General features: G+C 63.0%; 1 protein-coding gene across 2 annotated transcripts in view; it reads left to right on the forward strand.

Annotated features, from left to right (window-relative positions):
- Positions 1 to 2,290: 2,290 nt before the first annotated feature.
- Positions 2,291 to 19,927, forward strand: part of HPCAL1 (hippocalcin like 1) — a 70,341-nt gene continuing 52,704 nt past the window's right edge. For both annotated transcript variants that reach the window (XM_054728233.1, XM_054728234.1), the window contains exon 1: positions 2,291 to 2,587. The gene's annotated coding sequence lies outside the window, so the exon portion shown is untranslated. The remainder of the gene's footprint in view (positions 2,588 to 19,927) is intronic.

The following is a 19,927-nucleotide window of genomic DNA, read 5'->3' on the forward strand; positions in this document are numbered from 1 at the left end:
TTCCAGTCCTGGTCCTGAAGGTGCCGTAGACACGAAAGGGAGCGAAACGGGACACACATGCCTTCTTCAGAAATTCAGGGGAGGGCGGAGCACAGGTGAGCTGGGAGGCTAGAGGGCTCGTTGAGAGCTCAACTGAGCCTCGAGGGACAGGGAGGTTCCAGGTTGCTGGGGAGAGATCGGAAGCCAGGCCAGGGGAGAGAACATCCCTCGGGCCAGGTGTGGAGGTGGGGGCCAGGAGCAGGGTCGGTCAGCGTCGCTTCCTCACCGTCCTCCCTGCCTCTTGCCTGTGTCTCCCAGGCCTTCCCCTCCTCCCTGCTTTTCAGGCCCAGCAAGACGGCCACCTGCTCGGCCAGGCTTTCCTGACCCTCTCCCCAGGAGTGAGTTTGCAGGTGGTCAGGGCTGGCAGGTGACCACGATCATCAAGTTCTGTGTGGACAGCTGTTGCCCTGCGACTGAGCGTGGAAGGAGGGGCCCCGTTTCTGTGCTCACCAAAGAGACTGCTTTCGTCTGGAAATTCCCAGACCCCTTGCATCCAGGGACCCTGTGACTAACTCTGGTCCGTGGATATGGGCAGAGGTGCTGTGTGCCCCCTCCAGGCCTGGCTCCTCCAGATCCCTGAGCCCTGGCCTGAGCTCTCCTCTTGCCGCTGGCTGGAGGTCATGGGGCCAGTGGAGGTTCGGGGGCCCTGAAGGAGGGGAGTGGATCTCTAACCGGAAGATGCGGGGTTCCTGAGCACCTGGGGGGTGTCTTCCCACACCCGCCAAGCTGCACTGCAGTGGGGTCAGACACGTGACCACAGCAGAACCTCAAGGACCCCTGCCAACCCAGGGTCTGTAGCCGCCCGGCTGATGGGTGTGGTCTGGGCATCTGACCCAGGGCCCCTCACCTGGAACCCCGCCTTCTGCCTGGGTATGCTACAGGAAGCCCCGTCCATGACCTTGGCCCCGGGTCTCTGCGGAGAACCGTACCAGAGCCGGCTCCAAACGGCATCACCGCGGTGGGTTTGGTTTTGCCCTCTGCCCGAAGAGACAGGGTTCTGGGCTCGGACCTCGGTGCCTGCCAAGCCCCATCACCCCCCCTGGGAGCCGCCCCCCACCGTTTCGGGGGCAGCCTTCTGGAGGGGGAGTCCCGCACCCTGTTTTTGTGGAGGAGGATGTGAGTTTTCCCCTGGCGACGCCAGGAAGCCAGTTTGTCTGCCTCACGCCAGGGCCCAGCTCCGCGTTTCTGGCTGTTTCTGTGGTTACCTCGCTGGGGTGGCTGGGTGGGCGGTGGTGGGAGTGTGGAGTGTGGTGGATCCATGTGCTCTTCGCAGGCCCTGACTTTCCATTCCGGAGCTGCTGGGCGAGAAGACCTGGGACTGCCCTCCCGGTGCGCGGGCAGGGGTGGAGGGAGTCTGGGGCTCACGGTCCGCCTCCCCCTGGGACCCAGGCCGCCTGAGCCCCTTCCTCCAGACCCACAGCCGGCAGGGAGGGAAGGGCGCGAGGAAGCCCGCTCCCCACTCCTCCCCCTCCTCCTCCTCTCCCTCCCCCTCCTCCCCCCCTCTTCCCCCTCCTCCTCCTCCTCCTCCCCCTTCCCCCCTCCTCCTCCTCCCCCTCCTCCTCCTCCCCCTCCTCCTCCTCTTCCTCCCCCCGTCGTAGGAGGGGAGCCGGGGCCAGGGAGCCTCAGGGGCCTGCGCCACCGGCTGGAGTGAGCGGAGCCCCCGGAGCCCAGTGCAGACCCCTCCTCCGCACGCGGGCTCCCTCCCTGGAGGGGGCGCGGGAAGGTCGGCGGCGTCTGCTCCCGGGACGGGCGGCGGCGGGAGGGGGCAGGCGGGGTCAGAGGTGCGTGGCGACGGCCTGGGACGACTCGGCCTCGCCCCTCCTGGGCCACCCAGGCCGCACTTCCTGCAGGGACTCGGGAGGCGGGGAACGGGCGGGCGCCGGCTCCTCCCGGGCGCCGCCTCCCGGCCTCTCCCACACCCGCAGGCCAGAGGCCAGGGGTCGGGGAGCTGGGACCCGCGCTCGGCTCCCCCGCCCCCGCCCCGCCATCCACGCGGGGCTGGGCCTGGGCCTGGGTCAGGGCGCTGCTCCGCCGAGGGTGCGCTCCAGAGGAGCTGGACCCCGCGTGGACGGGGCAGGGGGCCCGCGCCGAGCGGCCAGGGGGGCGAGGCCGTGGCGGGGGCGTGGCCGCAGCGCCAGCAGGTGGGCGGGGCTAACATGGGGGCGTGGTCGAGGCGGGGGCGGGTCCGCAGAAAACGAGCCCCGCCCCCGGCCGCCCCCGGCCGCCCCCCGCCCCTCGCCGCCCCTCCGGGCCCCGCCCTCGCGTCCCTTCCTTCCCGGGGCTGGCGGGCGGGCCGCGGCGTCTGCGGGCGGCGGACGGGCGGGTGCCTCCGGCTCGCTCCCTCCCTCGCTGCCGGCTTCCTTTTGTTTTTCCGGACGGCGATGAGCTCCGGGCCGGTGCGGCGGCTGCGGGCGCGAGGAGGCCCGCGCTCCTAGCCACCCTTCCCGGCCTCAGCGCGCTCGTCCCGGGCGGCGGCCGGCGCCCACCCCCGCGCGGCGGCGCCCAACTTGGGCTCGGGAAGCCGGGGACGCGTCCTGCCCTGGAGCAGGTAGGGAAGCGGCCGGCGGCGGGGCTGGGGAGTGCGGGCGTGTGCGCACGCACACCCACTGGCTCTCTGCGTGTGAGTGTGTAAGCGTGTGAGTGTGTAAGCGTGTGCGTGTGTAAGCGTGTGTGTGTGTGTAAGCGTGTGCGTGTGTGTAAGCGTGTGCGTGTGTGTGTGCGTGTGTGTGTGTTGGCGGTTCCTGTGTCTCTCCGGGCGCTGGAGTTGTGGTGACCGAGGACGGCGGTGTGCCCCGGAATGGCGTTTCCTCGCGGGGACCCGTGTGTGCACATTTTGGGGGGCGTTGGGGGGATTGTGTGCCAGGGACAGTTGCTGGTGGGGACAGGTGCGGGGGGGGGTCGAGTGTGAGCGGCTGTGCGTGGGGCCGGAGTGGCGGGTGGGCGTGGGCGGTCCGGCCCCGCGCTCCGAGCCCGGTGCCCCCACCCGCCTGCCCGCGCATTGCGGAGCCCCGGAGCCGCCGGGGGACAGCCGGGGTCCGGGGGCGGGCACGGGCCTGGGGGGAGCCTCCTGACCCCGCAGGTCCCCGGCCCACGTGGGTCGCCTGTGCGTCCTGACCCGGGGAGGGGGCGCGGCGGCCGTCCGCTTCCTCCTTCCCGGGCGGAGGGGCGGCAGGCGGGCCGAGCTGCTCCCGATCCGGAGCCCGGAGCCCGGAGCCCGGCATTGCCGCGACCCCGCCGCCTCCCGGGCACCCGCCTCCCGGGGCTGAGCCGCTTCTGTGGAACTGGGACAGCTCGTCCCTGGGTCTTGGTGCCGGTCCCGGGAGAACGCACTCCAGATCGCTCCCGGCCCGGGCCTGGCGCGTAGTAGGTGCCACGTGAACTGGATCAAGTTCCTTTTTTAAATCCTTTTTCCCTTTATCACGGGTGGGGCGCTTACCCCCCCCCCCCCCCGCCTCTCTCCCGGCCCTAACTTAACCGCGAAGCGCGGAGATTCGAGAAAGTTTGGGGGCGCCACCCCCTCCTCCTCCTCCCCCCCCCCCCCCCCCACCTCCGGGCGCCTGGAGCCGGCAGGAGCCAGCAGCGCGGGGACGCTGGCCCTCTTCCAGCCACCAAGGCCCGGCCGAGCGGGGGCGCTTCCCCGGCCGAGGCAGCGGCTGCGAGGAGCCCTTTGGTTCAACAAGTGCCTGGTCCTGGGGGCGGGCGGCCCCGGAATCTGACAGCCAGGCATGAAAGGGGCGCTGCCTGCAGGGGCAGGTCCAGATCGATGGCCCCGGCATCCGGGCATCTGGGCATCCGGGCTGGGCCTGTTCCCCCTAGAGGAGGGTGTTTGCCAGGGTGGACACCCTCCTGCCCCACCCCACCCCTCCCACCCTGCTCCCTCCCATCCGCCTCGAGCAGGAGGCTGAGGGTACCTGTGGGATCCGGCATCCTGGCCCCACACCTGAATTTAAGATTTAGCCTTGCCACCTGCTACCTGCACCACGGAACTGCAGTGAGCGTGCACACGGCGCTGCCCTCGACGCACCCTCAGAGTCCTGCCCACAGCACCACAGCGCCTGCTCCGACCCAGCAGGGCCATCTGGCAGCTGCCTTCTGCCAGGGCCAGCGATCGCTTCCCTCCCTCTCCTGCGGTTCCTTCCTCTCAGGACCCTGCCCAGGCTGAACACCAAAATAGCCTCTCACCAGGGGAGCAGCCAGCCTCACGGTGCGCGAGGCTCTCGAAATGGAGCTGGCGTGGAAGGGGCAGGGGTGTGGGAACGGTGGCCACGGCCTCCCGCGGGTGTTGGGGGGGTGGTGGGGGCGGGGGGCTGGAGCCCTCTGCAGGCTTTCACGACCCAGCGCAGAAAACTCCGGTCGGTTCCTCTGGTTTGTCTTCCACGGGGGACGGAAGCTCTGAGATGTCAGAGCGATGGCATGTGGGGGGCACAGCGTGGGCGGACTCCTCCTCCTGCTTGAGGCCAGGGGCCCACGCAGGCTGCCGCCTGTTTGGTGACGTGGTTTGATATCCCAGCAGAGAAGGGGCGTTCGATCTGAACCCTCCTCTTCCCCATGGCCAGATTCAGTAATAATACATAAAAAAACCTGCCCGGCTCTCTGGGAAGACGGAGCAGACGCTGGGTTATTCCCCGCTAAAACCAGCCCCATGTCTCAAGCAGACCAGCGCTTTGGCCCGTGATCCTGAGCTCCTGAGGTTTTATTGAACAGTGTGCCCGGGAGAAGGCCCGGGGCTCTGCCTCTCGCTGCCCGGGAGCCGGCGCTGGCCTGGCCTGCGCCCCTCGCGTTCCGCTGGGACGCTCGCTGTAGGGTGGGAAACAGACGCCCGTGTCATGCGGGAGACGTGGCATTGGGAACCGGGGGCCTGGAATCTCCTTTGACTTGAGAAACAAGGATTAGTCAAAACCCCAGAAGAACAGCCGTCTGCCCAAACTAGCCAACCCATCCCTTCCTTCCCAGCAACCCCTCCTGGAGAGACGAGAGAAATAAAAGCTGGGACCGATCGTAACCCTTCGGAATTCACCCAACGCCCCTCCTGGCCCTTGGGCTGTGCAGAGTGAGAACTCCTAGAGGGACCGGGCGCGGGGTGGACTCCCCCCTCTCCCCTCCCCCGCCCCCTCCGGTGCGCACACCGGCTGCACTTCTGCCTGGAGCTGCTGCGGATGGAGCCAGTCCGGTGAAGCCGCAGTGGTGTCTCCCAGGGCCGCACCCACGGCCTCCAGGGCCCCGCGTGCACCGTCCCGAGGGGTGCCCTTCCCCTAAAGGACCGTGTGGAGTGTCTGTGTCCTTACTCCTGTGGTCCTTCCCCCACACGTACCCTAAGACCTCGTGCTGCCGCTCATTGGCGGTAAAGCGCCGAGGTCCCGGCACCAACTGACGAACCGGTGCTAATCCAGGGCGCTCACCCTCATACCCAGAGCGCACTTGGCACCAGAGAGCCAGCCGCCTGGCCGCGGAAATGTTATCTAGCCTGGGATCAGGTTGGCGTTAGAACTTCGCATTCCAGACAGCCCTCAGTCATGCTTGTTCGCCATGGGATAACGCCCCCACTTTCTATGGGCCGCCAGCCCAGACCCGATGGGGGATGACGTGCCTTTTGCTGGTTTGTGGCACCTGATGCCACGGTGCGTGGGGAAGGAGGGCGCTGTCCTGGCGCCCCGCTTGGGGACGCACCGTCCGCCACCCTCTGGTTGGGTTTCCTTCGCGTGTCACGCCCGCGCGCCAGGCGGCACAGCTGGGCCTCTCATGTGGCCCTCGGGGTTGGGTTTCTGATCTGGGGATGACAGAGGGTAATTGTATACGGAGATCGCGGAGCGGCCTTCCCGTCGCTCGGTGCCACCTGCCCGCGGGGAAATGGTTTCTGTTAAATCCCAACCAGTGGGAATCCAGTGGCAGGAGGCTGAGCTAAGGTCCGGTCGTCAGTGCCGTTGGGCAGGCCGTGCGGTACGCTTCTTGGGCCGTGATGAGCAAGGTGCCGGTCTAAGGAACTCGGCTCCGGTCGCCCGAAGACTCAGTGAGTCCTCCCCAGAGGCCGCCCGGCCGTGTCCTTTCAGGCCTAACTGCCTTTGTGAGGCCCAGCCTCGTTCCCGGCCCGCAGCCGCCTCCCCAGAGCGCGGGGCTCCCGCCCCCCCCCCCCGCAGGCCACGGAGGTGCCACCTGGGGCTCTTTTCATGCCCCCCCCCCCACTTGCTCGCCCAGGGCTGCGCCTTCCCTGTGTTTGTTTCTTTTGCACCCAGAGGTGCAGCCAGGGTGGCGGGAGCCCGAGGGGGGTCCCTGCCAGCACAGCCCCCTGCCTCCTGGCCGGGACGTGAGGGGGAGGGAGAGTGTCCGGCCCGGGCTGAGAAACACTCAGGACTGTTAAGTGCCTACTCTGTGGATAGAGCTGCCACGTTCCCGCAGCAGGAAGAAGGCTTTGGGGGCTCCCGGCTCCCCTCCGGAAGTCTCCCCTGATTGCCTCTGCACCCTGCTGCCCGCCAGACCCTTCCCTTGCTCCGAGCGCCCCTTAGCAAGGGGGGTGCCCCTGAGCTGGGGGCTGTGCTGAGTCAGGTGAGCAAGCCTGAGCTGTCCCAACGCTCAGACCCAAGACGCACGGACAGAGCCACGGCGCCCCCATCACCCAGACCATCTCCTGCCTGTCAGGCCCCCCATCACCCAGACCATCCTCTGCCTGTCAGGCCCCCCATCACCCAGACCATCCTCTGCCTGTCAGGCCCCCCATCACCCAGACCATCCTCTGCCTGTCAGGCCCCCATCACCCAGACCATCCTCTGCCTGTCAGGCCCCCATCACCCAGACCATCCTCTGCCTGTCAGGCCCCCATCACCCAGACCATCCTCTGCCTGTCAGGCCCCCATCACCCAGACCATCCTCTGCCTGTCAGGCCCCCATCACCCAGACCATCCTCTGCCTGTCAGGCCCCCATCACCCAGACCATCCTCTGCCTGTTAGGTGCCCCCATCACCCAGACCATCCTCTGCCTGTTAGGTGCCCCCATCACCCAGACCATCCTCTGCCTGTTAGGTGCCCCCATCACCCAGACCATCTCCTGCCTGTCAGGCCCCCCATCACCCAGACCATCTCCTGCCTGTTAGGCCCCCCCATCACCCAGACCATCTCCTGCCTGTTAGGCCCCCCATCACCCAGACCATCCTCTGCCTGTCAGGCCCCCCATCACCCAGACCATCCTCTGCCTGTCAGGCGGCTGCTCTCAGCAGCTCCCAGCTCTTCCCCCTCAGCTAACGGGTCAGCCCTCGGTGGCGCCGTCCCCTCCCCATCCTTGCCCCCTCTCCTTTCCACGCCTTCCCTCCTGGGAGCAGGGCCTGCTCACCCTTCGCTGCAGCCTGCGGTTGGGTCAGTGTTTGTCACCTCGCTCTCTGCCCGCCGCCCCCAGTTCACTCTGCTCCTCTGAGCACCGGCTCTGTGCTGCTCCTCCCCGGGCCTGGAAGGCTGGGCACAGGCCTCCTCCCTCCTGAGCTGGGGTGGGTCTTGGACTGGGGGTGGGAGAGCATCAGGCAGCCCGTGAGCATGGCAGGTGCTGGGGTGTGGGAGTGGGAGCACCCCCCCCCCGCCCCGGGGGGACTCCAGGGGGAGCATGGGCAGAGCTGACACCCAGGGTGAGAGGTGTGTGGAGGGAGCGGGGACCGGGGCTCGGGCGCCATGCCTTCCCTCCCTCCCAGAGTCATCTGTGACCCTCCCCCTCATCCCAACGAATGTGTGTGTTTAACAGCAGCTTTATTGAGATGCAGTCTATCGTCCACGGAGCGTGCCCGCTTTCAGCGCGCCCTCTGCTACTCCAGCATTTCTTTGCACACTCGGGGTTTGGGCACATTGTGACCCAGGCGGCGGCCAAGGCGTGCGGTCTGAGTGGGTGTGCCCGGCTCCTGGAAGGGTGCCAGCGCGGGGGGGTGGGGGGGGCCAGTCACAATTTGGAGTTTGGGGAGCTGCCGATTGGGGTTGTCCCAGCTCATGTCCTCTGAGCAGCCTCTCGGGGTCCCTGAAGAAGCCACGGTGACCATGACCGTGGGGGGCGGGGGAGGCACAGAGAGGTCAGACTTAAGGAGGCCGGACCCCTCCCCTCCCACCTGGCGTGCGTGGAAAGTGTCTGTGGGGTTTGGGTGCCCGTGTGCGAGGGCGCCTGTGGCGGCGGGGACTCCCGGGGGCCCCGGCAGAATTCCGGTTCTGTGCAGCGGCCCATAGATCACAGTGTTCCCCCCCCCCCCCTTCCTGGGGCAGCAGAGTGCTCAGGATTCTGCTTCCTTCCTGTGCATTTAGAAAATGGAATCGACCACAGCTCCCCGCCCTTCCCTGTCACTCGCATCCTTGCTCCGTTCCTGGAGGGAAGTGAGAACCTCTCCGAATCCATCACTAGGGTTTTAAAACGTCCTTTTCAACGTGTGCCGTGTTCTGTGTTTCCGTGTGTGGCTGGAGAGGCGCTCCGGCAGAGCGAGCGTGGATGTCCGGAAACGCCTGCCCCACGCAGGACCGAGGGGGTGGGATGGTGGCTCCCTCTCCCCTCGCCGGAGCGGGGGGGGGGGGGGGGGGGCGGGGTGGTGGCGGTGGCAGGAACCAGGCTTTCTTACAAACCCTTCAGCCAGGCGGTGCCAGTCCCATGCCCGACGCAGCCTGGACAGTCTGGCTCAGCCACCAGGGGCGGGGGACACGCGGCGGCCGCTTGGACTTCTTTCTTCTTCCCAGGAAGTAAAGAAGCCCCGGCCCTGGCCGGTGTGGCTGAGTGGATAGAGCGTCGGCCTGCGGACTGAAGGGTCCTGGGTTCGATTCCGGTCAAGGGCACGGACCTCGGTTGCAGGCTCCTGGCCCTGGTTGGGGGCATGTGGGAGGCAACCAATTGATGTGTCTCTCTCACATGGGTGTTTCTCTCCGTCTCTTCCTCTCCCTTCCACTCTCTAAAAGTCAGTGGAGAAAACACCCTCCCGTGAGGATGAAAAGAAGAAGAAGAAGAAGGCCTCAGACGAAGGCCGGGCCGTGGGCCTGTGACCAAGCTCATTCTCCTTCGTCCTCTGGAGACGGGAGGAAGGGTTGCTGTGCTCGTGGCAGAGGGTCTTGGTGCTCTCGCCTGACCTACGAGTAGGAAGGCGGGCGGGTTGTCCCAGAGCTGGCTGTGAGGTGAACGCTTCTGCTTTGGGGGATTGTGTTCACCGTGTTGGTGGGAGCGGCGAGGGGAGACGGAGCACAGGCCAAGCATTCCAGTTCTCTCTGCAGGGACCCCAAGCCGAGCAGCGGTCTCACTGGCCCATAGCTCCTTCCCTTGTGTCATGTTGTGGGCCAGCTGCTGGCTTCCCAGTACAACCACATCCTCACCTTCATCCTTATTCTCATCATCACCATCACCATTCCTGTCAGCACCATCACCATCTCCATCATCCCCATCACAACCATAATCATCACCACCATCATTATATCACAGTTATCGCAATCATCACCATCATCACCATCACCATCACTGTCACCATCACCATCACCAACTACTGTCACCATCACCAACTACTGTCACCATCACCATCACCAACTACTGTCACCATCACCATCACCAACTACTGTCACCATCACCATCACCAACTACTGTCACCATCACCATCACCAACTACTGTCACCATTACCATGACCATAATCTCTGTCACCATCACCATCAGCATCAGCACCACTACCACCATCATCATCACCATTGTCACTATTACATCACCACCACCAACTACTGTCATCATCACCATCAGCACCACTACCATCATCATCACCAAGTCTCAGTGTTCCTTTCCAACCTTTGGGCGTGGCATCACAGAGCCCATTTATGCTGAATTAGCTCTTGGTTGCCAGGGGTGGGATGGTGCAGGGCACTACTGTTGGGGGGGTAACGAGGGGATGACCAGTAGGGTCAGGGAACCCGAATGGGTAGATGATAGAATGTTACTCTGAAAAGGGGCCTCATGAGAATGATCTGGAAGATTCTTGGAGAATCCCAGCTGTGGTGGTTAGTGTTATGTCATTGACTGGGCTAAGGGATGCCCAGAGAGCTGGTGATTATTTCTGGTCCGTCTGTGAGGGCCTCTCAGGGAGAAATGAGCATTTGGAGCAGCAGACTGAGTCGGGGTCACTGTGACCAGTGCCGTGCCCCCCATCGGTCTGGTGGGGGCCTGAGCAGAACCGAAGGACAGAGGGAGGAGGGCTTAGCTTGTCTGCTTGGGCCTGGCCCCTGAGCAGAAGGGGCTTGCTTTGCAGACCCGGGGTGCTGGGAGTCGGCGCAGTAGGGCTGCTCTGTGCTCATGCCGATTGGCGGGTGTTTTACACGTTAAACTGCGGGACAGCGGTCGGGAAGCCACGCAGGCTCGAGGGTTGGTGGCGTGACCGCTATTCATGTCTGGCTTTCACGTGACCCGGGTGTCTTTATCTCCACATCTCAGTTTCCTCATTTGTCAGATGGAGCTCGGGGCTAGATCGCCTCCCCGTTCTGTCAGCCCCACGACGCGGGACAGATGGTTAAGTGTGCGCCTGAGTTGGAGGGTGCATCCCCCCTACAGCACAGAGAGCATTGTCATGCCACGCTGACGGCAGGAAGACGAACCTCCTAGAAAGCACAGAAGCCTTAGCACCTGCCGTCTTGAGAGCAGGCATCGTGGTTCAGAAGAAACGGATAATACTGGGGAACAAATCTGTGGGCTCAGGTTAGACGGGAGGGGTCGGGCCAGAGGCTCCTGAAGTCATGGGGGTGAGCTCCAGGCGTTTCACCCGCCCACCCGTGCTCGCAGGACCTTCTTATCTTTCCCGGGGCCGGGAGCGGTGCTGGGTGCTAAGGCACCCGAGACCAAGGCGGTGGGCTCGTGGTACCAAGGAGGTGCGTGCTGTCGGTGGGGCATGCGCTGAGGGGGCCCAGGAGGCCGTGGGGGAGCTCACGTCGTAGGCCGGGGAGCCGGGCTTCCAGGGGACACTGGCCAGAAACACCGGCCCGGAGGCGTGGCCCTCCTCGCTCGGTGATGCAATCCTGTTCTTCCTGATGCAATCCTGTTCTCCCTGGGAGGTCTGAGCGCGGCCGGCCTCCGACACCGACCCCGGGGGACTGAACTTCTTGTTTTGACTCGGTGTGAACTAGAGGAAAGTCGGATCGAGCGAGTCTGTAGAAGGCACGTCCCCGTATTGTTTTCGGACAGACGTGTACGTCTCCATGCCCGCTCCGGACCAGACCTCGCCTCCCGCCGGTCTCTAATAACGTACTGAGGATTCCTTGACAGGAGGCCACGTGTCAGAGTAGGCTAGTCGGAACCTGCTAAAGGGGTTGAAAATAGGTAATTTAAACATTTCTCCAAAACAGGGAGCTGAGAAGCAAACACAGTTTCATTTCATTTCCGTTGGGGAGGAGGTGGATGGGGAGGAAGTAGACCGAACGGCCGCAGCGGCGGAGTCTGGTGGGACCTGAGCGGTTTCTCCGTCCTGCTTTTCCGCGTTTCTCTCAGTGCTGAGTGCTCACCGATGGGCGTGGATGCCGTTGGCACTTAGGGAAATGAAGGCTTTTAAAAGGAATCCGGGCGCGCATTCCTCTGATAACCTCGTTTACTCTCTCTCTTTGCTTAGCCAAGTCTCTTCACAGTCAGACTGGCTGGAACCCGCACGGCCCATACTTGTGGTGGGAGGAATGGGGATTTGTCATAATGCATCATTAGCATTTCTGTGCCTCATTGCAGTTTGTTAATCGCATCCGAATTCAATACCGAGCCACTCCACGAACAGGGACAGAAAGGAAAAGGCTCCGTCTTCCAAGAGGCTCACGTGGCCGAGGGAGGGCTAGTATGCGGGCTGGACCGTGTTCCTCCTCCTTCCTGTGCGCGCACGTGGGCATGTTCCTGGCTCTCGGCCTGGAGGGAGCCTCTCTGGCTCACGCTGGGTCAGCCTTGGGGATGCCCGTGAGGGGACTGGGGCGTCCTCGGACCGGCTGCCCCGCTTTCCTCTGTTCTCAGCACCAGTGTCCGCGCCGTGGCCCTCGTCCGGGAGTCCTCTCCGCATTGTTTGTCCACCAGGAGGGTGCCTTCCAGCTCCCTTTTAACTTACTGATTGATCTGAGGTGGGGAGGGGGGAGGGGGAGAGAGAGGAGGAAGGGGGAGGGAAACATCCATTTGTCGTTCTCCTTATGTCTGCACTCATTGATGGACTCCCTTTATTTTTAATTTATTGATCTTTTACAGAGAGGAAGGGAGAGGGATAGAGAGCTAGAAACATCCATGAGAGAGAAACATCCATCAGCTGCCTCCTGCACACCTCCCACCGGGGATGTGCCCGCAACCAAGGTACACGCCCTTGGCCGGAATCGAACCTGGGACCCTTCAGTCTGCAGGCCGGCGCTCTATCCACTGAGCCACACCGGTCAGGGCCGATTGACTCTTGTCTGTGTCCTGACCGGGATCAAACCTGCAGCCTCGGTGCATCGGGATGCCCTCCACCCGACGGAGCTGCTGGCCGGCCCTTCAGCTCCCTTTTCGAAAGTGACCTTTTCTGTTCCCCGTCCCTGCCCCTCCTCCCCGACGCCCTGAGGGCGAGACGGCTGGTCCTCAGCTCCTGTGAGTTGGAGGAGCCCCTGGGAGTGATCCTTCTCACTTCCCTCTGCTGCTGCTGCTTCTGACCTTGAGGTGATGTTGGGCTGGCATGGAGCTGACCTTTGGGCTGACCTTGGGCTGACGCCACGGGGCGGACGGTCTTTGTTTCCTGGCCGAGAAGCAGGGCCCTCTGAGCTCTCGGGGGAGCCCTCGGCGGCACCCCTCCCGAGGCTCCTGAGGCTGTCACCCCGTCGTTTGTCAGAGGGTTAGCCTGCCTGAGTCCGGGCTAGGGAGTGGGCGGCAGAACGTCAGGAGAACGAGGCCGGCCGTCAGAGAAGTTGGCTCATATGGAAGATGGACTTCAGGGGAGGGAAGGAGAAAGCTGCGTGGGGACCGGGCTCTCTCCAGGCCAATGATACCGCTATAAACTGAAAAGCCCGAGGGTGCCTTTGCTGCTGGCTCAGTGATTGCTTATAGTTGCTTGGATGAGAATTCTTTTAAAAAACCACGTCGTTACGGTCTTCAGAGCGTCCGCTGGCGCACCGAAGGGTCTCGGGTACGACTCCCAGTTGGGGTTTGCTCCCCGTCCCCCGGCGGGCGCCTGGGATGTGCCTCTCTCACGTCGATGTTTCTCTCTCGCTCCCCTTCCTCCTCCCTCTGGAAAGCAATGGGAGGAAACATCCTCCCGTGAGGATTCACAAGCACAAATAAATTAGTAAAAGAAAGAAAGAAGCGTAACTGTCCGCAAAGTCCCACACGCATCCATCCCGCAAGTCCCTCCAGGAGCCTCGTCGTCAGGAAACCGTGTTTCAGAAGGCTGACGTGGCTCCGGGGTTCACAAACCGTTATTTCCGAAAGCCGGTCCCCGGAGAAGCAGGAGGGCGGCGCCGCTGCTGGAGACAGGTGGTTGCCATGGCGCCCGGGCGCGTCCCCGCGGTGCCGGGGCCCTGCCGGAGGAGCAGCCGCCCCTTCCGTGGTCTCTGAAGTCCTGGGCGCCACTCCCACTTTTCTAAACGGTCATCCGTGCTCGGCGGCTTACGGAGTGGTTTCTGACGTCATTCTGCCCTCTGCTCTGTTGGCTCCATTATGGACGGCGTCCCCCCTGCCCCCCGCCCCCCGCCTCGCCAGAACACGCAAACGCACGGAGGGAACGCCCACCCAGAACGCGATCGGAACAGACTCACCTAAGGAAGCCACATGCTCCCGCCAGTGGCGTGATGGCCAGCCGTGCAGGTCACAGTTGCGTGGCCTGTGCCACGCCTGCTCGGGGGACACGTGGGGAACGAGATTGTTGGGGGCCCTGCCTAGGACAGCTTGTACCGTGGTGGTGACCCAAGCAGACGGCAGAACCCCAGGAAGGGCCGTGGCCGATCTGCTCCCAGGTCACCCCCGGCCACACCTTGGCTGAGGACCCCTCGTGTCCCGTGGGGTGAAGGCCGGGCCTTGTTGGAGGGTGCTATACCGACTGTTCTGTTGGTCTGTTCTTATTTTTTAAAATATATATATATATATTTTTTAAAATATATTTTATTGATTTTTTACAGAGAGGAAGGGAGAGGGATAGAGTTAGAAACATCCATGAGAGAGAAATATCGATCAGTTGTCTCCTGCACACTCCCTTCTGGGGATGTGCCCACAACAAAGGTACATGCCCTTGACAGGAATCGAACCCAGAACCCTTGAGTCCGCAGGCCGACGCTTCATCCACTGAGCCAAACCGGCTAGGGCTAAAATATATTTTTATTGATTTCAGGGAGGAAGGGAGAGAGAGAGAGAGGGAAACATCGGTGATGAGAGAGAATCATGGACTGGCTGCCTCCTGTATGCAACCTGGGCCTGTGCCCTGACCGGGAATCGAACCCGAGACCCTGCAGTCTGCAGGCCAACGCTCTGTCCACTGAGCCACACCGGCCAGGGCGAGATCTCTCGTCTCGGTGCGGGGCTGACTGCGCACTGTCTGCGGGGAGTGATCAGACTTCGTTCTCAAGGAAAAGGCACCTCTGTGACCCGCCCCGTCCTGCTCCCTCCCCTCAGCCCCACCGTCACGTCACCGTCACGTCACCTTCTCCACGCAGGTCCCTGAGCCGCCTGGCACCGCCCTGCGCCTCCTCGTCTGTGCAGTGGGAGTGGCAGAGCCCCCGGCAGGGCGCTGTGGAGCAGCCGGGAGACTCCTGTACACTCTGCGATGCCTTATCCCCGCACCACGTCCTTCGCCAGCATCCTCCGTTAACCCCAAAAGGAAACGGGTTAACGTTCCTGTGGCTCAGCCTCCCCCCCCACAGCGCCATCCTCAGACCTGCCCCGCCTTCCTGCCTGCCAGGCCGGGGAGGGACCGCTGCTGTGAGCTGGGCTGGGACTTACTGCTCGGACGGAAAACACTTGTCAGATCCAGTCCGCTTGGCTCCAGTCAGAGTCTGTGCTTAGCAAGCAGCCCCCCTAAACCTGCCCCGGGGTTACAGCCTTTAGCAGGGGGTGGGGTGGGGACGTGGGTGTCCGACTCTCAGGGTCTTGTTGACCTGCGCCTACAGAGCGCTCCCCGTAGTGGGTGGTGTGGGGAAGAAGGCATCGTCATTCTCAGCGCCATTACTGGAGGAGAGGGTCATGTGCTAACTAACCCTCCTGCCTCAGAGTCTCTGGCTCCTTGCACCCTCCCCCATCGCCCTCCGGCTCCCAGCCTTGCTCAGGGATTGCCTCCACCAAGAAGCCCCCCGGGCCTGCTCAGCCCCCCTGCTTTTCCTGGTTCCCTGCTGCCCAGGCTCCATGGCCCATCACTCAGGAGGCAGCCAATCCATGGTTCTCTCTCATCACTGATGTTTCTCTCTCTCCCCCTTTCCCTCTCCCTTCCTCTCTGGAATCAATAAGATATATATATATATATATATATATAGATATATATAGATATGTATAAAATGACCTAGGCAGAATCCTGCCATCGCAGAGCCTCTGTTTCTAGCTGGGACCAGCCGACAGTGCACTCAGTAGGTCGGTAATGCAGGGACAGTGTAGGCACACTTAGGAGGTGATAAGACTGTGGGAAAAAGAAATTAGTGAAGGCTGGGAGTCTCCGATAGGGGGTGGGTGAGGATGAATCATAGACAGGGTGGTCAGAGAAAGCCTCATGAGACGGGGCATTTGAGCAAAGGCTGGAAAGAAACGGGCAGTCAGCCGCGTGGATGCTGGGCAGGCGGACAGCGGGCCTGGGGAACAGCTAGTCGTGGCCCCTCTACTCAGAGGCGGACAACTGACGGCTTCGCCCTCCGGTCCGGAGAACCCGGTGATGCGTTCAAGGCGCTGCCTGCTCTCCTGTCCCAGCTCCCGCCCTGAGTCAACGCCCGAGTCCCCGGCAGAGGGCTTCCGGCCATTCGTCGGCCCTGCCTGGAAAGCAGATGTCATCTCTGGAAGTCGGGCAGCCGGCCGTGACCACGCGGCTGGGGTCCACGTGGGGAGGACGGCGGAGCAGGAGACTCGGTTTCTGATGGCGTCCTTGAGCCACTGCCCGAGCGCCAGGCACCGAGGAAACCCTGCCTTGTCTGAGCGCTGCCTTCGGTCTTTGTTTGTTGAGGGAATATCCAAACCGAATAGCCCACGTGTTCCCAAGTCCCCGAGACAGACCCAGGCCTGGCTGACATTCTGGCCCCTGCTCAGCTCTCTCTCCCTGCGTCCCGTCTGACTGGCCTCTGAGTTAGTCATTACGATCCCCAGCCCGGCCGGCGTGGCTCAGGGGTTGAGCGTCGACCTAGGAACCAGGAGGTCACAGTTCGATCCCCGGTCAGGGCACAGGCCCGGGTTGTGGGCTCGATCCCCAGTGTGGGGCGTGCAGGAGGCAGCCGATCCATGATTCTCTCTCATCATTGGTGTTTATCTCTCCCTCTCCCTCCCTCTCTGAAATCAATTTAAAAAACAAAACAAAAGAAAAAAACAAAGATCCCCAGACCCATCCCAGCCGGTGCAGCACTCACTGTCACCTGCCTACAGTACTGTCAGTCTCCAGGGGTCTCCGGCCCCCCTGTCCCCCAGCCCCATTCCCCACTCGGACCCAGCGTGAGCCTTCTCAGAGGTACTCGCTCACACTGCCCCAGGCGCTCAGGCCCTCGCTGCCAGCAGAGTCCACAGGCTAAGCATGGCCTAAAAGCTCCACGCGACGGCTGACTGCTCGTCCCACTCCCCACCCCCACCCCGACGGCTGAGCTCCGCTGATGGGCAGTTCCTTGTCACCCTTTGGATCCTCTGGGCCTTTGCACATGCTGTTCCTTCTGGGAATCACTGAACCCTCGCTCCCCACTCTCCCACACCTGGTGAGCACCCACACAGCCTTCTGTAAGCCGCCAGCAGATCCCTGTTCCCTGCCTGTGCCCCGTGCACCTGTACTCAGCCCTCCGTGGTACAGCAGCTTTGGGGGGGAGGGGGTAGCATTGAAAAACACACGTCTTTCTTCCCAGTAGACGGAGACCAGCCACGTTCCTATTGGTCCCTCTGTCCATGGGCATCGGGTGGGGGAGGGGGGGAAGTTCAGTGGAATTGGGGGTGGGGTGTGCCTGAGGCAGTGACAGGGGCTGGTTGCCAGGCGAGACCCCTCCCCTCCCACTGGCACCCCTTATCCTTTCCAGCCCAGAAGTGTGCCCCCCCCCTCTAGGCAGGAGCCACTCCTCACTTGTAAGGACAATAGGAAGCACTCGGTAACGAAGGGGCACTGTCCGAGGTGCTGTCCGCACGGGAGCCCCATGGGAGCGTCAGTCAGTGTGTTCCTTAGCCCACGCGTGGTCGCTCAGCAGGCGGGCAGGGTGCTCACGCTTTGCCAGCGTCTCCTCTGGGCACGGGGACGCGTCCCGGGAAAACCGACGCCGAACCGAAACCCGTGTCCTCCTTCGCTCACCTGTCCTCACGCACACGAAGCACCCGCCTCATTAATTTTAATATATTTTATTGATTTTTTACAGAGAGGAAGAGAGAGGGATAGAGAGTTAGAAACATCGATGAGAGAGAAACATCGATCAGCTGCCTCTCACACACCCCCCACCGGGGATGTGCCCACAACCAAGGTACATGCCCTTGACCGGAATCGAACCTGGGACCCTTGAGTCCGCAGGCCGACACTCTATCCACTGAGCCAAACCGGTTTCGGCACCTCATTAATTTTAAAACGTGAGGCCCGAGCAGAGTCCAAACAGTGACCCTCGACACGCAGAAGGGCCTGCTGTCTTCTCAGGAGAAAAGGCGAATTCGCAAGACGTGCTTCCCGGAAGTCAGCGAAGAATTCTCCCCGACGGGAGAACTTTAAATTATTAGCTTTCATCTCCCCCCCCCCCCCCCGCCCCCCAACGCGCTCGCTCTGTTGTTATGTAAAAGCCAATTAAAATAAATCGGAATGCAAATGCCATTTCATTGTGATGTTAATGTGGAGAACTGGATCGATTCGGGGTTGTGGAAATGCCAAAGTTGTGAAGACGCTGGTTGCCTTGGCGACGGTACTATCCAGCGAGTGGTCTGTGATTCAGAAATTCCTCCTGGGCTCCGGCTCCGGCTCCGGCTGCCCTTGTCTGGCTGGGCTGGGACTCTCTGCCGTCTGGTGTGGGTTCCGAAGAGCCACTGCCTCCCTGCCTCGGTTTCCCACGAGTGTCACAGACCGCTAGCACACACATCCCAGAGATCGCTGATCGGCCTGCGGGCTTGTGGCCGGCATGGTCCCGCCTTCCCTGTCACCGACCTTTGGTGAAAACGGAGTTCTTTATCGTCTTGGCTCACAGCCGGTGAATAACCAGCCCAGTCTCGCTTGTTTTCTTTGGGGTGTGTGTGTGTGTGTGTGTGTGTGTGTGTGTGTGTGTAGGGGGTCGTTAGGGTGACCGCTGAGCGCTAATGGTGCCGTGTGAGTCGCTAGTTATTAATGACAGGGAAGGAGCAGGGGGAGGGAGGCATTGGAGACACGCCATGTGGGGCCTTCACCGGGAAGCTGCCGTGTCCCTCTCCCCAGGGACCCAACAAAGGGCAGGTGGGAGAGCGCCCAGTAAAGTTGGGGGGCCAGGGAAGGTGCTTGTTGCCAGTCACCCCTGGGGACAGAGGTCCTTGGCCAGAATGGGGGTGGCCACTGCGTGCACGGGGAAACTTGGGGATACATAACCCCCTAAGCAAGGAATTCACCCTCTTGGTTCCTCTTGGCACGCTGGGGCTTGTGGCTCGGGGCGTGCTCTCTTGCTTTGGCCCCTAAGCCCACGGCCTTGTGGGCCGCACAGCGTGGGCTCATGGCCTGGCCTGGACCGGCTCCACCACGGACGCTCTGGACACCGGCTCTGATTCAGCTCCACCGAAGCCCCAGCTCCGCGCCGTCTGTGACTGGACTGAGGGACCTGGGACCTTGGAAACCCAGGGGCGTAACTCCACGGAAATAAAGCTTCCTCCCGTGCCTCATCCTCTCGTGCGAGTCTCAGAAAACTCTCTCCCCGCCCAGCAGCAGCCCGGGGAGGCCGCCCGCTCCCCCCCCCCCGCCCCCCCCATGACACTGCTGACCCGCGAGCGGCCAGGCCACATTCCCTCCGAGTTTCCTCCGGGGCCACACTTGTCTTACAGATGCGGACACGGGTCCGATGGGACCTGCCCGAGGTCTCAGGCTCTGAGGTGGCGCCCGGGGCGGTGCAGGCTCCTGAGCTGGGCTGAGCCGGCTTTCCTGTGCCGCTTCCTCAGAGGGCTGCTGAGCCGGGCCAGAGGCCCCGCGGGCCAGCGCCAGGCCCGGAGCCGGGAGGCACCCTGCGGTCCTGGGATGCCCGTGCAGAGGAACTCCCTAACTAACATGGGGTTTTGGGGTGCCCCGAGCTGGGGCTGCAGTGCATCTGCCCTCCTAGCTGGGAGGAGGTCCAGGGCTGGCTGTGCAGGCACCTGGCACTGCCCCTGCCCCTGCCCCTGGTCCTGCTAAATTGGGGCTAATTAGTGCCTCTGTGGGCTGCACGCCGAGATCCCACTGCCTGTTTCCACCCTGGGGGAGGGGGGCAAGAGGGGATGAGGGTTGGGCATGATGAAGCAGATGGGGGGCTTTAAAACTCTGTGCAGGAAATAGGTCATTGCCCTGACCTTTAACCCTTGGCAGAGCCGGCCTAGCATCTGCCTGGACGGGAGCCCCCGGGGAACGCAGAGCTGGAGCCGGATGTCGCCGAGGGCCGCCATGTGCCCTCTGCAGTGGCCGGGCCCGTGGTGGTCCCGTCCCCTGCCAGGGGCTCCCTGACCGGCTCTGAGCAGAGGGAGCGGCTCTCACGGAGGACAGTTCCCGCCAGTCCCGCTCAGGCTGCCAAGGCTGTTAGCGCAGCCACACTCTCGGGGTCGCTTCTCAGAGCAGAGGGGGTCTCCCTCACTCCCAGGGCCCGGGCGCAGGG

This window comes from Eptesicus fuscus, chromosome 16 (genome assembly GCF_027574615.1).
Source record: "Eptesicus fuscus isolate TK198812 chromosome 16, DD_ASM_mEF_20220401, whole genome shotgun sequence".
Classification (NCBI taxonomy): domain Eukaryota; kingdom Metazoa; phylum Chordata; class Mammalia; order Chiroptera; family Vespertilionidae; genus Eptesicus; species Eptesicus fuscus.